This window comes from Dama dama, chromosome 11, assembly GCF_033118175.1.
Source record: "Dama dama isolate Ldn47 chromosome 11, ASM3311817v1, whole genome shotgun sequence".
In the NCBI taxonomy this organism is placed as follows: domain Eukaryota; kingdom Metazoa; phylum Chordata; class Mammalia; order Artiodactyla; family Cervidae; genus Dama; species Dama dama.
The window spans coordinates 101,458,251-101,476,576 of NC_083691.1; the positions used below are offsets into that span (position 1 = coordinate 101,458,251).

The 18,326-nt window shown below is 48.0% G+C and overlaps 1 long non-coding RNA gene across 2 annotated transcripts in view; it reads right to left on the reverse strand.

Annotated features, from left to right (window-relative positions):
* LOC133065227 (uncharacterized) overlaps window positions 1–18,326 on the reverse strand; it is a 269,805-nt gene that overhangs the window by 22,656 nt on the left and 228,823 nt on the right. The window contains exons 7-8 of one of the 2 annotated variants that reach the window (XR_009694870.1): window positions 8,381–8,480; window positions 7,980–8,221 (exon numbers count right to left, since the gene is read on the reverse strand). This is a non-coding gene — a long non-coding RNA (uncharacterized LOC133065227). The remainder of the gene's footprint in view (window positions 1–7,979; window positions 8,222–8,380; window positions 8,481–18,326) is intronic. The other variant, XR_009694871.1, reaches the window with a different exon arrangement.

An 18,326-nucleotide genomic window follows, 5' to 3' on the forward strand; every position in this document is an offset into this window, starting at 1 on the left:
TCTGGGATTCTCCTGGACTGCTTTCCATTTTTGATAATTTCAAATAAAGCAATTATGAACATCGGGGTACAAATCTTTGTGTGAACATAAGCTCTCTCTCTCTCTTTTTTTTTTTTTTGGTGGAGTGTAAATAAACAGAGATGGAATGGCTGAGTCATATGGTAGATATATTTTTAACTTAAAAAAAAAAACAAACTGACAAAATGCTCTTCAAAGTGGTCATACTATTTTCCATTCCCACCGGCAGTGAATGACTGTTCCAATTGCTTCACACTCTTGCAAACATTTGGTATGGTCAGTCTTTTTCATTTTATCCACTCAAGTGGGTTAGTGGTATCTCATTGTGGTTGTAATTTGCATTTCCCTAGTGACTAATGATGTTAAGCCTCTTTTCATGTGTTTATTTTCCAGCTCTATATATTCTTTGGTGAAGTTTCTTTTTTTCAGATCTTTTGACCATTCAAAAAAATTACGTTGTCTTCTTATAAATAACTTATTTATAAGTTTTAGTAAGCGTCCTCTGTCACGTGTATGTTCTGCAAATGTCTTCAGTCTGTGGCTCTCCTGTTCATTTTCCTAAGTGCCTTATGAAAGGCAAAGGTTTATTTTTTTAATTTTGATAAAATCCAGTCAATAGATTATTTCTTTTATGATTTATACTTTATATGTTGAATTTAACAAATTGGTGCCCAAACCAAGGTAACTAAGATATATCACATCTTTTCTGCTAGGAGTTATGTAGTCTTAGCTCTTACGTTTATGTCTATAATCTGTCTTGAGTTGATTCTTCATATAATGTCCAGTAATGATTAAGCTTGTTTTTGTTTTTGTTTTTTTTGCTTATGGCTACCCATTTTTTCTAGCACCATTTGTTGAAGATCATACTTTCTACATTGAATTTCCTTGGTGCCTTTGCTAGAAAAAAATCAGTCATGTAAGTATGGGTCTATTTCTGTATTCCTAACTCTGTCCCATTAGTCTATGTGTCTGTCTTGACAGCAACCCCACTGATTATTATAATTTTATAATAGCCAACAGCAATCATAAAGTAGATTAAAAAGTTTTATAATTTGCTTTATGAAAGAATGCAGGGCTTGCGAGGTTTCTAAGCTATGCCTGTCCCCGTATCCTGGAGGGCCATGTGTCCCTTTGGGCAGTGAGGCTGGAGGGAGTGGAAGCTCTGAGATGCCCTCCTGCCCGGGCACAGATAAGAAAGAGAGCTCGGAACCCTGACTCAGGAGTCCAAGAGTGTGGCCTGCACAACCCAGCTTGACCAACTATGCTAATTTTTCAGAGGGAGAGGATAGATGTGATGAAAAGTGATTCAAGAAAATCACCACAGAAGTAGGCGTCATTGCCTCCACAAGGAAGATGAGGAAGTCAGTTATACAGCAGCTTAGGAAAACCTGTAGGTTCAGCCAAGGGTGTGCCTATAAAATTTAAGAACTCAAATGTCCCCCTTCTCATCCCTATCTCTCTACTGAAAAAAAAAAAAAAATCCCTACCGTGGCTTTGGATGTTCAAAGAAGGGACACACTTGAATTATATTGAGGAGAAAACTTCAGCTTCTCATGGGGCTCAGATGAGAGGCCATGCCTGGCTTGTGAGGCAGGTCAACAGTGGGGAAAGATGGGTAGCGTGTCTGGAGACCACACTGGGCTTCAGGAAGGTGCCAGCAGAGAATCAAAGCCCATCATCACAGGATCAGCAGAGACACTCGGGAAATCAGAGGCATGGACCCTTACAGGGCCAGCTGAGGTCATGGTTCACAAAGGGAAGATGCTCCTAAGAAGACACCAGAACAATGGCCAGACCAACAGATGGCCACTGCTTCTCCATCACTTGGGACATACTGGCCTATGGTCTGTCTGGCTTATAAAGCCCAGGACACCCAGGACCGCGTCACTGCCTGTGTGGGGATGGAGCTGGGACTGCTGTGCTTCCAAGTGTCTGTGCAGTGACCTCTGGGAACCTGGAGTCCCAGCCAAGCTGAGACAACTCTGCACCACCACGATGCCCCTTGCCATGTCTCCAGCTGTGCCCGAACCATTTCGGAAGCAAAAGCATGAGGACAATCTTGCAGAGTTGGCCACTGATGGCCACGAGAAGGGACACAGGGGGTCCAACGTCCTCAACCCTCCCCATCAAACAACAGAATTTGTATGATTTTTCAAGGAGATAGATTTTAGCCTCCTTTTCCCTTTTTTAAAAAACATTTATTTATCTATTTTTGGCTGTGCTGGGTCTTTGTTGCTGCTCGGGCTTTCTCCAATCACAGCTGGCAGGGGCTACTCGCTAATTCAGATGTGAGGACTTCTCGTTGCGGGGGCTTCTCTTGCTGCGGAGCACAGTGTCCAGGTGCCTGGGCTCCAGATCAAGGGTTCAGGCCTTGTGGTGCAGGGGCTCAGCTGCTCCGCAGCATGCGTGATCTTGCTAGACCAGGGACTGACCCCATGTCTCCTGCATTGGTGGGCGGCTTCTTTTCCACTGAGCAAACAGGGGAGCCCTTCCCTTATTTTTAAGATTTTTTTTTTTTTTTTTTTTTTGGTGTGGACCATTTTTAAAGTCTTTATTGAATTTGTTACAATACTGCTTGTATTTTATGTGGGTTCTTTTTTTGGCCATGATGAGGCATATGGGATCTTTGTTCCTCAACCAAGGATCGAACCCACACTTCCTGCAGTAGAAGGCAAAGTCTTAACCACTGGACTGCCAGGGAAGTCCCTTCTTTTCCCTTTTTGTTTTAGCCAAAATTACCCTTGACAAAGCTCCATGTAAAAGGGAAAAGAGTTAAGGATTTTTCACTTTGAGAAAAACTTGCAAAAATAATACCCTAAAGATGTTCCCCAAACTCACATTGTTGCACACAGACAGCTTTGGAGCAGTCCATTCTAGCTCTGCACTGTAAGCTCACATTCCAGGAGCTGCCCTGTGCAAGGGTGAACCGTGGCCCCATGCATTAGGAATGACTGCCTACTGTGTCCTCTTTGAAGATTCAAATGTAATTTATATATCAAAGATTCCAAAACACAGGAAAAGATGCTCCACATCATTAGTTCTTTGTTGTTGTTCAGTTGTTCAGTCATGTCCGACTCTTTGCGAGCCCATGGACTGTAGCACACCAGGCTTCCCTGTCCATTACTATCTCCTGGATCTTGCTCAAAGCCATGTCCATTGAGTCGGTGATGGCATCCAACCATCTCATCCTCTGTCACCCCCTTCTCCTCTGGCCTTCAATCTTTCCCAGCATCAGAATCTTGCATTGAATTTGCTCTTCACATCAGGTGGCCCAAGTATTGGAGCTTCAGCTTCAGAATCAGTCCTTCCAATGAATATTCAGGATTGATTTCCTTTAGGATTGACTAGTTGGATCTCCTTGCAGTCCAAGGGACTCTCTCAAGGGTCTTCTCCAGCACCACAGTTCAAAAGTATCAATTCTTCGGCACTCAGTCTTCTTAGTGGTCCAACTCTCACATCCATACACGACTACTGGAAAAACCATAGCTTTGACAATACGGACCTTTGTCAGAAAAATAATGTCTCTGCTTTTTAATATGCTGTTTGTCACTAGTTCTTAGGGAAATGCAAACCAAAACCCACTTCACACCTGCTAGGACTGCTAGAATAAAAAAGATGGACAATAAAGGGTATTGGTCAAGATGTGGGGAGATTGGAGCTCTCATGCATTGTTGGTGGGGATGTAGAATGCTGTAGATACTTTGGAAAACAGCGGGTGCATCCTTGAAACAGAGTTACCAAATGGCCCAGTAATTCCACTGTGAGGTATATATCCAAGAGGCTTGAACACCTGTTCACACAAAATGTGCCCATGAAATGTCTACCAACTGATGAAGGGATAAACAGAATGTAGTATCTCCAGACAATGGAATATCATTAACTTGGATGAACCTTGAAGACATTATGTCATGGAAGCCAGTCACAAAAGGCCACATATTGTATGATTCTATCTATATGAAATGACAAGAGTAGACAAATCTGTAGAGACAGAAAGTAGATTCATGGCTGCCCAGGTGGGAGGGAAGGCGGTGGGGAGTCATTGCAAGTGGTCACAAGGTTTCACTTTGGGGTGATGAAAATGTTCTACAGTTACTATGGTGATGAGTGCACAACTGTAAAAATACCGAAAGTTATTCCAGATGCAAAGTATTATATACAGGATGGATAAATAGCAAGGTCCTACTATACAGGACAGGGAATTATATTTAATATCCTATGATAAACCATTTTAGAAAAGTATGAAAAAATACATATATATATATATATAAAATAATCACTTTGCTGTAAGCAGAAATTAACACATTGTACATTTAACATTGTAAATCAACTATACTTCAATAAAATAACTTTTTAAAAAACCTACTGAATGCTTAAAATGGGTAAATTTTGTTACTGCAAAACCAGGGGCCCACAGCCTGAGCAGCCAGCAGGAAGAACAGCACAGACAGACAGACAGAAGGATGCCCTAATGGACCCCCACCCCACCCCCCCGCCCCATATCCATTTCCAGGTGTAATGAGAAGGACACTCAGGGTATCGACACTGTCCAAATAACTTTTTATTTATTTAGAAAAATGTGTTGAATTTATTAGGTGATTGTATGAGCCTGTAGTGTGACTCTTGAGTCCTGGAAGCTCGGCCTGATCTACAAACACTGGGCTTTGAAGGAAAAAAGAGGCCCCAGAGACCAAAAGGACAATTGGTCCACAGCCAGCAAAACCTAAGGACAGGACACACTAACCCGGGGTCTCCCAAGACACCTAGTGAATTCCTGGGAAAGGTGCCCCCAGAAAACCACCAAGGGAAGGAATTTGAATGTGATCCGAGGACCCACAGGCAGCCTCTCCCATGTAGAAGCAGCAGGAAGTCTGGGGAGAGCTGACAAGTTAAGGTTACCAGTTCCACTTAGAGTTCCCGGGAAACCGGTCTTGCTGGCTTCTGTGGGGTCAGAGGGCAGCCTTCCTAGCAGGCTGCCTGACTCTCTAGAAAATCCTAGAGACCTGAGGCAGGAAGTTTCAGCAGTCTGTATTGCTGGCTCACTCCCTGAGCGATGTAACTTTTCATCCTCCCAATGCATCTGAACACAGAAGAAATGCCAGCCTCAGCCAGGCGCTGACAGCCTGGCAGCCAAACACATGAGGGGCTTGATGAGCACCTGGTCTCTCACTGGCTCGGTGCTAGAAGCTACTGAATTTACATGTAATTAAAGACCGAGTTTCCAAACGCAGTCTGGCTTGGAGATAGGAGGCCTCCCCCATCAGATGGGTTTGTTTTGCTTTCTCTCTGCATATGGGCCTTCAGATTTGCCAAGAAAGGTTACAAGGGCCAGGATTGTTTAGTTTGGAGATGAGAAAGCTCAAGAATGACTTAACTACTGTCTTCAAACACAGAGAAGCATTTATTACAAGGAGGGACCAGCTGGCTCTTTCCTTCTTAAACTGGAAGAACAGAAAGCAGCTGGAATTGTAAAGGCAGGCATGCACACTGGGCCCTCCCTGAGGGCGCCTCCTCCATGGAGCGTGGTTATCTGTAGAGGGCTAACATCAACGGAGACATCCAGGTGGCAGCTGGGCACCCACGAGGAAAGCCCAGACATCTAAGTCAGGTCTCGAGCAGCCAAATGAAGTGCAATGATTCTGTTGGTCCCAACTAGAATTGAGAGCTGCTCTGCAACCAGCAGAGTACCTGGCATGCAGTTAAATAACAGATCTACGAGGATTAAAAGTGATGGGGGAGGGTTGGATGGGAGAAAGATTGATGAAGGAGCAGGTGGGCAGTTTGGGAGGCAAAGGTGAGAGGCTGACCGAGCACAACCCCAGCTGAACACCAGAAGGAGAGTTCTAGATGGAAGTGAGCCTTCTATATTCCCTATCTGCTCTGGGACAAGGGCTGAGTCCTCTGACACTGTGACATTGTGATATGACAAGAAATAGATATTTGATTTTCGTCCCCTGTTCCGGGCACAAGATCTCCAAAAACCCATGGCATTTACTAAGTGATAGGGCTGAGAAGAGCATCTTAGTGATTCATGTGGCTAAGTTGCTTCATATCCGACTCTGCAACACAACGGACTACAGCCTGCCAGGCTCCTCTGTCCCTGGAATTCTCCAGGCAAGAATACTGGAGTGAGCTGCCATGCCCTCCTCCAGGGGATCTTCCCAACCCAGGGATCAAACCCACATTTCCTGCGGCTCCTGCATTGGCAGTGGGTTCTTTACCACTAGCACTGCCTTGGAAGCCCAGAGTCTGACCAAGGTCACAGTTAGTAAGTGGTGGGGCTGAGATTCAAACTTTGGCTGTCTGACTCCAAGACCATGTTTTCAACTACTATACTAACCGAGAGCTACTCATAATAAGCCCTTTCACCAGATCTGAATTTATGCTAATGAGATAACTTCTTGATAACACTATCTTCAGGACTGGTGCTGGTTGCCAGAGAAACTTACCATGTGACTAGAGAGTTGGAACTTTCAATCCACGCCCAACCTCCATGAGGGGAGGGATACTGGGGGCTGAATTAATCACCAAGGGCCAAGGACTTAATCAAATCTGCCTACATAATGGAACCTCTATAAAAACCCTGAACAAATAGGTTTGGAGAGCTTCTGGGTTAGGGAATGCCTATATATGCTGGGAAGGCAGTGCCCCCCATAGTTCATGGGAAGGACAGGAGCTCCTATATTTAGGATCTTCTGCCTAGGTACCTCTTTATCCAGGTGTTCATTTGCATCCTTTGCAATATCTTTTACAATAAGCCAGAAATAGTAAGTAAAATTATTTCCCTGGGTTCTGTGTACTGTTAAAGCAAATTGTTAAGCCTGAGGTGGAGGTCAGGGGAACCCCTAATTGGTAGCCAACACAGACAGAAGTGTGGGTAACCTGGGGGCCCACTACTTGTGACTGGTGTCTAATACGCAGAGAACTTTATGGAACTGAGCCCTTAACATGTGGGGTCTGTGTTAACTCTGGATAGTTAGAATCTAACTGAAGTATAGGACATCAGTTGACATCTGCAGAGAATTAAAGAATTTCTTGCTATGGAAAACCCATATGTCTGCAATGAGAAGTACTGTGCATAGAGGAAGAGTTTCCCTGTCACCATCCTTTCATTTGTGGTTCAGTACTTGGATGAACCATATCTTCAACTCATCTGCTCCTAAATTCCAACCACACTGAGACCTAGTGCTTCACCCTCACAACTCCCCACCCATCTCTCTCTGTTCCTTAGGGCTCAATTAGGTCTTTGGGGCCCTCCCACAACTTATTTCACATCCCCTGCTTCTAAACAGGTTCTGTTCCTCCCTCAAGATCCAACTCAAGTGCCTCCTCGCCTCCTTTCCCCATCCCTACCCAAGTTACCATTCTGCAGCTGTGCACCTCCATTCAGCTCCTCTGCAGGTGGAATTACACTTCGAGGGCTGATGGCTCTACTCATTGGTCTTGTCTTCCCAAGTGGAGGTCCCTTAAGAGAGGAGTCCCCAACCTCTGGGCTACACAACAGTACCTCCTGACAGATCAGCAGTGACATTAGTTTAGAAAATGAAGTGCACAACAAATGTAATGCACTTGAATCACTCTGAAACCACCCAACTGCTTCCTGGTCCATGGAAAAGTTGTCTTCTACCAAACCGGTTCCTGGTGTCAAAAAGGTTGGGGACCGCTGCCTTAAGAGAAGTCTCCCTGGGACTCCTATTGTGGCTGGGCTCCCAATCTGTCATTGCATCCCTGACTGGTTCTCAGATTCTCAACCCACATGTAAACTGCCCATGGAGGAGCTTCAAAGAAACTGTCTTCTCTCTCAGTTCTCTGCTCCTCCCCGTTTTCTGCTTGGAAAACTCTCGCGCCCTCAGTCAAATCTTCTGCTCCCTCCTCCCTTGCTGCTTCATGGCACATTCTCAGCCTCTTCCTCAGCAGGCCCCCCACTCCCCACCGCCTACCCATCCCCACTGGCCCACACTCACCACTCCAGAGAGGCTTTCCTTCCTCTCCCAACACTCGGCGGACTCAGAGTTCTTCTCTTGTCAAAAACTCAAGTCTGACAGTGCTGTCCCCCAGCCTCCCTGAGTACGGCAGTGTGGCTGAAGGTCTGGGCACGCTTGCTCCGGGCCAGTGAACACAGCCTGGCCCTGCTCAGCTCCCAGTGTTTCTTCTGGTTGTTGGACACAAGGCAGGCTGACAAAGACTCTGTGCTTGATGCAGCTTCCTTGGGAAAGAATGCTATGATTGATTAGTGATGTCTGCTCTGGAAAGCACAGGTGAAGTTGCCATGAGCCCATCCTAGCTGAGCACACAGCTGCGGTCCTGCCCTCCTGGGCTCCCAACCCCCCTTCACTACCGTGGTTAAAGCTGGCATTGTGCTTACCAGTTACACAGTGGGAGCTCTGTCTTCCTTATAACTGCTGATACCAGAGTCTGACTCAAATGGGCATTCAGGAATGAGAATGAACTGTGGGTGGACAGCTCTGAAAGCAATTAACAAATGTGAATTCAATTGCTAAATATAGGTGTGCTGCTTTTCAAGGTACTGGAGGTCATTGTTTGGGTGTGTAAATTCTGCTTTGATAATATACCATTTAAAGCACATGAGGTTGTAAAATTAATATCTGTTAGAGACGAGAGGGGTTCCCAGGTAGTGCTAGTGGTAAAGAACCCGCCTGCCAATGCAAGAGCTGCAGAAGATGCTGGTTTGATCCCTGGGTTGAGAAGATCCCCTGGAGGAGGGCATGGCAACCTACTCCAGTGTTCTTGCCTGGAGAATCCCAGGGATGGTGGAGCCTGGTGGGCTACAGTCCATAGGGTCACAAAGAGTCATATGCAACTAAAGCAACTTAGCACTCACACATGCCTAGAGATAAGAGACCATTGAATGCTATCTTCCTACATGAGCTTGAACATGTATAGCAGGACAGTGTGTGCAGAGTTCTGACTGCCAGTCCACCATCTATCTTTATCATATATATTTTTAAATGAGGTATATTCTCCATAAATGGAGAATGAAATGGCAATTCACTCCAGTATTCTTGCCTGGGAAATCCCATGGACAGAGGAGCCTGGTGGGCTACAGTCCATGGAGTCTCAAAAGAGTTGGATACAACTTAGGGTGAACAACAACAACTGATTTAACACATGACATTTGTTTCAGGTTGTATTTGCTGTATCTGTGTCATACTCTTGGTTTGGATTCTGTGTTTGAATTTAGGCTGGATTATTTGGGGCAAATCACTTTAATGACACTTTACCATCCCCAGGCCTCAACTTCCTCATTCATGACAGGTGCCTTCTGACTCCGAAAGCTCCATGGCCCTGTGTTGGTTCTCAGTCTCCATGGAGACATCTTCACTCCTGAGACCTCCCGACCACCCATTCCCCAGAAAGATAGGTTGGCGGCAGTTTCTCTCTTGTGGCTGTTTTTTGTTTTTTTGTTTTAACTTTTAATTGGAGGTTAATTGCTTTACAATGTGGTGTTGCTTTCTGCCACACAACAGCGTGAATCAGCCATAAGCATATACATGTCCCCTCCCGCTTGAACCTCCCCCCTGCCCTTCTTGTGGCTGTTTTAATACGATCATTTGCACCTGAACAGTTCAGCAAAACCTCAGACATCTCACTTCCTTCCCTTCCTCCAGGATCTGCACAGTCTTTTTTCAAACAGACTTTGCCCACTTGGACCTGGAGCTGTTGTCCAGTCCACCTTCTCTCTCTCACTCTCCCCTCCAACCCCCCACCCCCACCGCCCGGTGCCTGTCGTGTTCTTTTACCCTTTTACCAGCTGCTTGCTCCCTCCCTCTCTTCAGCTCTCAGGGAAGGAAACACCACTGCCTTTCTATTCCTCACAACAGAGCCTTCCAGAGCCCCTCCCATCCCTGGTCCAGGTCCGCAGTCTCACCCCTTCACTGCCCACCACTCCAGTGCTCTGACCTGGTTCCTCATCCTGGCATTTCCCCTCTGCCAGGGGGATGGGCACCTGGACACTGTCTGTCTGCTTAGGGAAAAACAGCCCTGGCCGACAGCTCCAACTACTGTAATTGCTTTCAAGTGTTTGAATGCGTGATGGATGGGAGCTGGGCCTTGAGCAGGGGCCAGGGAGCCTCACATATTCACAGGATGTACTTGGACAAACAATCCAAGACCTCAAAGGCCTCTGGCTGCTGCAGCTCCGCCCTCACTGCAGCTCGTCTGACCTGATGCTACTCAGAGCTGCTTCAGCACGACAGAGTGGAGTTTTTTTCTCTCTCTCTTTTTCAAAAATTTTTATGGGAGTATTCCTGAATATTCATTGGAAGGACTGATGGTGAAGTTGAAGCTCCAATACTTTGGCCACCTGATGCAAAGAGCCGACTCTTTGGAAAAGACCCTGATGCTGGCAAAGACTGAGGACAATGGGAGAAGGAGACGACAGAGGATGAGATGGTTGGATGGCATCACCGACTCGATGGACGAGAGTTTGAGCGAGCTCCAGGAGATGGTGAAGGACAGGGAGGCCTGGCGTGCTGCAGCCCGTCAGGTCAGAGTCGGACGTGACCGAGTGACTGCCCAGCAACGGTAGTTGGTCCACAGCACTGTGTTATTGCAGGTCTACAGCAAAGTGACTCATTTTACACATAGACACGCATCCACGCCTTTTCAGATCCTTGTCCCATATAGGGCATTACAGAGTGTTGAGTAGAGTTCCTCTTTCTTCTCTTTCAAACAGATTTTTAATATATTCACGGATGCTGCAGCACACTCCGACAGCTGGGGGACCACTAGTCCTCTCCACAGGGGGTTCCCACTGGGGAAGAGCTAAGCCTCCACACCTGCAGGGCCTCGCGAGTGAAAGGCAGCTGGGAGGTGGGCATGTGGCTCCTATTCTCCCCGAGTCCTGAGCAGGAGGATTTTGTCACAAGCCCAGCAGCAACCCTGGGCTTCCCTGGTGGCTCAGGCGGTAAAGCATCTGCCTGCAGTGTAGGAGACCCAGGTTTGATCCCTGGGATGGCGAGACCCCCTGGAGGAGGGCACGGCAACACACTCCAGTATTCTTGCCTGGAGAATCCCATGGACAGAGGGGTGGGCGGGCTGCAGTTGCAAAGAGTCAGACACGACTGAGCCACTCACACTAACACACAGCAACAACTCCAGGGACAGAGCAAAAACGACTGACTGGTCAGGGACATAGAAGCTTCTGGAAGAGCATAGCGGCCCGATGCCTAGCACGGTTAAGAGGCTGGTCACGTGCTACCTGCTGCCTGGGACCATCCTGGGACATGGGCCAGGTGTCCAAGAGGCAGGAGAGTTTGGGAGGGTGCAGGTCCCGGGGCAGGGATTTTGCAGGAGGCTGGACCCCCTTCTCAAGGGCAGTGCTCCTCTGCAGGAAGTGGCAGGAGCCCCGCACCCCAACTCTGCAAGGGGGGGGGGGGGGGGTGGCTGCATGTGACAACATGAAGAGGCTGCCCCTCCACCCTGTCCTGCAACTGGCTTACTCTCCCGGGTCCACTGCTGGCCTTGCTCTGAAATGGCTCAAAACTCTCACTCGCCTTGCTGGTCAACACTGCTCGACCCTCTGCCTGTGATGAGAAACACACTCCTTCGCATACACATCCTCGGCGAGATAGCCGTGCGCCAGAGCTGAGCCCCACCCACGTGGGACCTCTCCGGACCTCAGAGCCCAGGGCTCAGGAGCCGCAGTGTTCATATCCCAGGAGAGGCAGGGGAGACCTTAGGAGGTGAGGGACTGGCCACGGTCACACAGCCAGAGCTGCAAGGCAGGACTAGAACTCAGGTCTCACTGACTCAGGCCCGAGCTTAACCCCTACACTGACCAGGATTGCACTTAGGTGGTCTGTCTCACAGGAAAGGGACAAATTCCCAGTTATTAGAAACATCCTAGTTAATGCTCAGATTTTAGTTTGCTAACCATGTAGTATATAACCTGCATGAACAGTCTCAGCTCAGGGTACCAGGAGGCTATGGCTAACTCACTTCATTGAACAACAGAAACTAAACCCAACATTGTAAAGCACAGGAAGAGATTCTCTCAGTCGCGTCCGACTCTGTGACCCTACAGACTGCAGCCCTCCAGGCTCCTCTGTCCATGGGATTCTCCAGGCAAGAACACTGGAATAGATTGCCATTCCCTCCCCCAGGGAATCTTCCCAACCCAGGGATGGAATCTCCTGCATTGCAGGCAGATTCATTACCATCTTAGCCATCAAGGAAGCCCATTGTAAAGCAATTATATTCCAATTTTTAAAAAATGAAGCAGGAGAAATAGTAACAGTGTAGTATAGATTCTGCACTGAAGGCCTAGTTTTGTTCTTTTTTTTTTGTTAAATCGAACTACAGTTGATTTCCAAATAGTTGCTTTCTACTGTATGGCAAAGTGATTCAGTATATATATACATTTTTCTTGTATATTCTTTTCCATTGTGGTTTATCACAGGATATTGAATAGAGTTCCCTGTGCTATATAGTAGGACCTTGTTGTTTATCCATACTATATATAATAGTTTGCATCTGCTAATCCCAAACTCCCGATCCATTCCTCCTGCTGCTGTTTAATCGCTAAGTCATGTCTGACTCTTTGCGACCCCATGGACTGTAACCTGCCAGGTTCCTCTGTCCATGGGATTTCCCAGGCAAGAATACTGGAGTGGGTTGCCATCCCCTTCTCCAAGGGATCTTCCCGACTCAGGGATTGAACCCAGGTCTCTTGCTTTGCAGGTATATTCTTTATCCTCTGAGCGAGCAGGGAAGACTTGATTGAAGACTTAGGTTTTAATCCCATATTTGTGCTTCATAATTAGCTCTTAGGCATGGGCCTTTGGGTTTGTTAGTGGAGGTGGCTTAGAACTCACACAGACCCTTCCAGGCCTCACTCTCCCTGTCGAGATGTGAGGAATAGCATCAGCTCTGTCATGGGGAGCGTGAAGTGCTCAGCTCAGCCCCCATGGGCAGTGACTGTTGATACTAGTATTAGCCTGATGGGCAGTGGCCTGGGGCCAATCACTCAACCTCTGTGAGCTTCCATTTCCTCATCAACAAAACAGAGTAATAAAAATAACCATGATATATGAAGCCGGAAGTCAAAAACAAAATCCTTGTAGGCAGTCAGTGATTACTAATTACTGCAATAGCAACAGCGCAAATGTCCTTCGAGTTTTAAATGGCTCTGTTAGATGCTTCCAGACTGTTCCTCAAAGCCGAGTGTTATTGAGCATCGGTATCCTGATCTCTGCACATTTTTAAAGGTGTCGACTGAAAGGATACATAACGTGAGAGTTGTAAGTTAAGATTTATTTGGGGCAAATGGAGGACTGCAGCCTGGAAGACAGCACCTCAGACAGCTCTGAGAGACTGCTCCAAAGAGGCAGTCGGGGAAGGTCAGGATATAAGACTTTGGTGAAGGGGAGCTCAATGCAACGAAGCACTTATTTTACAAAAGGTTTTCTGCTTCTCACAAGGAGCTGATGTCGCCACGAAGGAAGGGATGTAGTGCTTTTCTAGATATGAAGAGATGCAAGGATTAGGTTCATGAGATCAGACCTGAAAATATCTAGCTATCTAAAGACTTGTCCCACCAGATTCCCTGGAGCACAGAGTGCCTCACTCTCCACCCTGAACCCCCTCAGGAATGTTGAAGGTCAGCAGCTACATCAGCACAGAGTTCAGTCTCCACAGAGGCAGATGGCAAATGCCATTGTTGTCCAGTCACTGGCAAATGCTCTTGGCAAGTGCCAATTTGTAGTTGACAAAGATTTCTGAAAAACGCTTCCCTCCTGAGTCCCAGTGCATTGCCCAGCCCACCCCACCACACCTTATCCTCCTTATCACGGCCATGTGACCCACTGTGTCCAATGGGAACTCAGGATTGGGTGGGAGAATTTGGGGTCAGGGCCAGGTCTAATCTCTATGTCTTTGTGTGACTAGGCGCTTCTTCTCTGGGGGTGAGGGGTGGACTTGCTAGGGATGGGAGGCCTGGGTGTTGGCTGGATTTCACCCCCAGCTCCATGCTCTGAATGGCAGCCTCCTGTGCCCTGACCTGCATCCAGGTTGTGAATCCATGTGTCAGGGACCTTGTAGGGCCAAGAAGGGACAGGAGAGAAGCTGGCCGAGTGAGAGATGGTAGCAGAGGGATGTGGAAGCAGGAGGGCCAAGTCCCAGGTGCTGTGTGACCAGCTCTGGCCAGCACTCCGAGAATGGACCCATGAAATCCAGGGCTTCCAAGTGAAGCCAGAAATCTAGATACTTTTATGAGGTTTTCCTAACTCTTTAATAACCACTGTGCAGCTCAGAAAAACACATCTGCAGTGGAATCCTGGGTGGGGGCCACACCCACCCCACCATCCTTCTCTCCTCAGCCTCAGTCATAACCATAATCTTGGCATTAGGGCATGGGGATATATCTCCACCTCCTCTCCACCACTTCTCCTGGGGCTTCTGGCTGAAGCCCCCAGGCCTGATCCAACTGTTTCCCACTTCAGCTCTCTTGGCTTAGGGGCTTCCGCTTCTGTGAACATGACTGTCCACTAAAAACTGGCTACTGCATCAAACCCCTTGGCTTGCATCTCTCCTTGCCCCAGAGGTCCTCAACTCCAACCCAGCGCTCAACGGCTCCCTCCTGACTGCCATCTTCGGAAAGACAAGGGACCCTGCCCCTACCCAAGAGATTTCTTTATGGACAAATCCAAACTCCTTGGCCTGCCATCTGCACCCTGCCACCTGGTGTCCCGGGATGCCACGCACCTGCTCGCAACTCGAAGAGCAAATTTTGATTGTTCTGTCTCGCTGTCTTTGCTTCGGCTGTATTTGCTGCCTGTGACTCCCAGCTACCCAGGATCCACCCTTCAAAACTTAGCACAAGTAATGGTTTTTCCAGTTGGACCATAAAGACAGCTGAGCACCGAAGAATTCATTTTTTTCCAACTGTGGTGCTGGAGAAGACTTTTGAGAGTCCCTTGGACAGTGAGGAGATCAAACCAGTCAGTCCTAAAGGAAATCAACCCTGAGTGTTCATTGGAAGGACTGATGGTGAAGCTGAAGCTCCAATACTTCGGCCACCTGATGCAAAGAGCCGACTCACTGGAAAAAACCCTGATGCCTGGAAAGATTGAGGGCAGGAGAAGAAGGGGGCATCGGAGGATGAGATGGTTGGATGGCATCATCGACTCAATGGACAGGAGTTTGAACAAACTCTGGGAGATAGTGGAGGACAGGGAAGCCTGGCATGCTGTAGTCCAAAGGATTGCAAAGAGCTGGACATGATTTAGTGAGTGAACAACCAAGCTTCCAGTGAATCTTCTGCAAGAACCTAGCTGCCCTTCCCTGATCACAACTGTCTTTGGGAGGGTTTAACATCAGCCATTTCCTATCCTTGCTGTCGTGACCTCTCCAGGGCTGCAGTATTTTCCTGGGTACCAGGGACCCATTTGCAGCCTAAGCTATTAATACATTGGAATTCTGTTTATCCTGCACCCAGGAGGTAGTCACCAAGGACTTGCTTATAAACCAGTGTTGTGTGTGTGCGACTCCATGGACTATATCCCACCAGACTCTGTCCGTGGGATTCTCCAGGCAAGAATACTGGAGCGGGCTGCCATTTCCTCCTCCAGGGCATCTTCCCAAACCAAGGACTGAACTCGCATCTCTTGTATCTTTTGCACTGCAGGTGGATTCATTACCGCTGAGCCACTGGGGGAAGCCTGTCAACCAGTGTTACCTACCATTAATCCTTTTAAATCTCCAGAGACCTGCAAGCAGCATCTGGCATGGTGTGCATGCTCAGCCTTGGCTGATTCTTTGTGACCCCAAGGACTATAACGTGCCAGACTCCTCTGTCCATGGGATTTTCCAGGCAAGAAACATAGGAATGCTTTGCCATTCCCTTCTCTAGGGGATCTTCCCCACCCAGGGATCGAACTCACATCTCTTGTGTCTCCTGCATTGACAAGTGGATTCTTTACTACTTGCGCCACCTGGGAAGCCCCAGGCAACAGCTGTGTTTCCTAATTCAGAGAGCAACAGTCCTCTCTGTTTGGCTCTGAATCCCGTGCCCTGCAGTGGTCTCATTCTACAAAGTCTGTCCTGGGTTTGCACAAGGAGCCAGAGAACTAGCTTCAAGATGAGCATGGCCTTGTGTTTTGCTGCTGTTTCTGTGTGTGCCAGTTCCTGTTCCAGAGAAGATCCTTCCAAAAGTGACTCAGCCCGTGTGCCAAGACCATGCTGAGCCCTCCCACCTGGCTCTCAGACCTGTCAGACCAGTGCTGGCAGCGTACTGCCCTGGGGACACCTGTGACAACCAAAGCCAACTTCCTGGAGGAGACGAGCGGGCAAGTGGGGCCATGCACCAGGATCCCAGAGAGGGTCTCTGCTGCGCTCACGCCCATCACTTCTCTACTTCGCTTGCTCCTTCCCATGATCAGCTGGAGAGTGATGAAAGTGTTCTCAGTCCTCAATGGCTCGGCTAAGATAGAGCTATTGCCCAGCAGCTGTTCTGAAGAAAATTTGTATCTTCAGATTTTATAAGATGCGACTTGAATAAAAGTGTTCTGTGATCAAAGGCGTTGGGAGAACATTCAACGGAAGTTCATCATTTTTTTTTTCTTTTTAAATGCAACTCTTCTTTAAAAATGATTTTGTTTATTTATTTATTTCTTCATTGCTGCGCTTGGGCAATGAGCGGGGGCTACTCTGTGTTGCGTGCACGAGCTTCTCATTTTGGGGGCTTCTCCTGCTGCAGAGTGCGGGCTTCAGTATCTGCGCCTCCTGGACCCCGGAGCACAGGCTCAGCAGTTGTGGCACAGGGGCTTAATTGCTTTGAGGTATGTGGGATCTTCCCAGACCGGGGACGGAGCCCGCATTGGAAGGCGGATTCTTTACCACTGAGCCACCAGGGAAGCCCCCTTTCTCATGTTTCTCTATTGCAGGGCTCCTCGGGACCTTTAACGTGTGTGGTTCTCCAAGAGGGTGACAGTTCCCACAGCATTTCTAAAGCTTTTTGAGACCGTGGGGTGTATTTGCTCAAGAAGACTGTTGAGGGGTGCACAGTGAGAAATGTGGTCCAGGAGCTGTGGTTGCGCGAAGCAGCACCAGACCTGGACCTGCTCACCACGCGGGTCCCTCTTGCACCCGGGCCCTCTTCCCCGCTCCAGCCAGGCTGACTTCACGGTAATCGTATTCCCATATGTGTTCTGTCTGGCTCCATAGACTCTAGCCACCGACTTCCGGAATTCCAAGGCCCAAGAAAAGCCTGTGTGTCCCGATGTTACCTCTCGGCCCTGGCAGCCATCTCCAGGAATTCCGGAATGAAAAGCACAAAAGCCAGTGGCCAGGCTGGCACGGCTGACCATACGTGGGCAGGATCCAGGCTACACTCTTCTTCATCTGCCTCGTGATCCTGGCATGGCTAGGGGACCCTGGGGCTCTAGAAATCCGGTCGCCCTGCATTCACACCAGGAAACATTTACAACAGAACAAAACAGTTTTCACGATGGCTCCTAGAAGTCTCACACGGGTGGAACTTCAGCTGCCACCCCGTGATTTCCACTCCTATTTTCTTTGATTCCAAGATGCCATCAATTGTGAGACATGGCATTGTTTTGGGAATAGCTTTTTTTTGTGTGTGGGAGGAATTTTAAAAAGAAAAAGAAACACCCCATGCAATGTACCAACTAATTGTAAGACATATCCTGAATCCAGAATAATTAAAATCTGAACAACTGTGTGCCTTGGAATTAAGGAAATAGACTCTTTCTGTGGGTCAGAGTTGGCTTCCTTTTTCATCACTCCCGAGGAAGCTGAGATGTCGGCTCCAAGGGAGAAAGCAGGAGGCTGAGTGCTGGGCAGATGTTTGATCTCAATAAGTGATCACTGACCCTCCATGCTGCCAGGCTCTGTGCTCAGTGAGAAGAGGGTGGGCAAAGACTGCCCTGTCTATACTGTCCAGCAGACGACCATTGGATCCTGTCCAGAGGCGACACATCCCCTACAGCTTCCAGGAGGAAAGGCAGTGGTGTGTAACTCCTGGAGACATAGCAAGACAGTCGAAGAATGTGTGAAGCCAGTTCCAGACTGCGTGATGGAGACCACCATTTTGTTCTGCAATGATGTGAAAATCACTAGTAATAAAGATAAAATTAAAACAAATTTACTGGGAGGATTTTGGAGTAACTCTGAGCTGACAATAGCCCTCCAGTGGTTCCACATCACAGGAGGACACACCTCTGTTCCATCTCTATTGTGATTGCTTCTCACAAACACTCGCTCATACTCCTGATGGGGGCAGGTACTCGGGTACTTCCCAGGGACCCTGGGCAGTAAGGATCACAATGGAG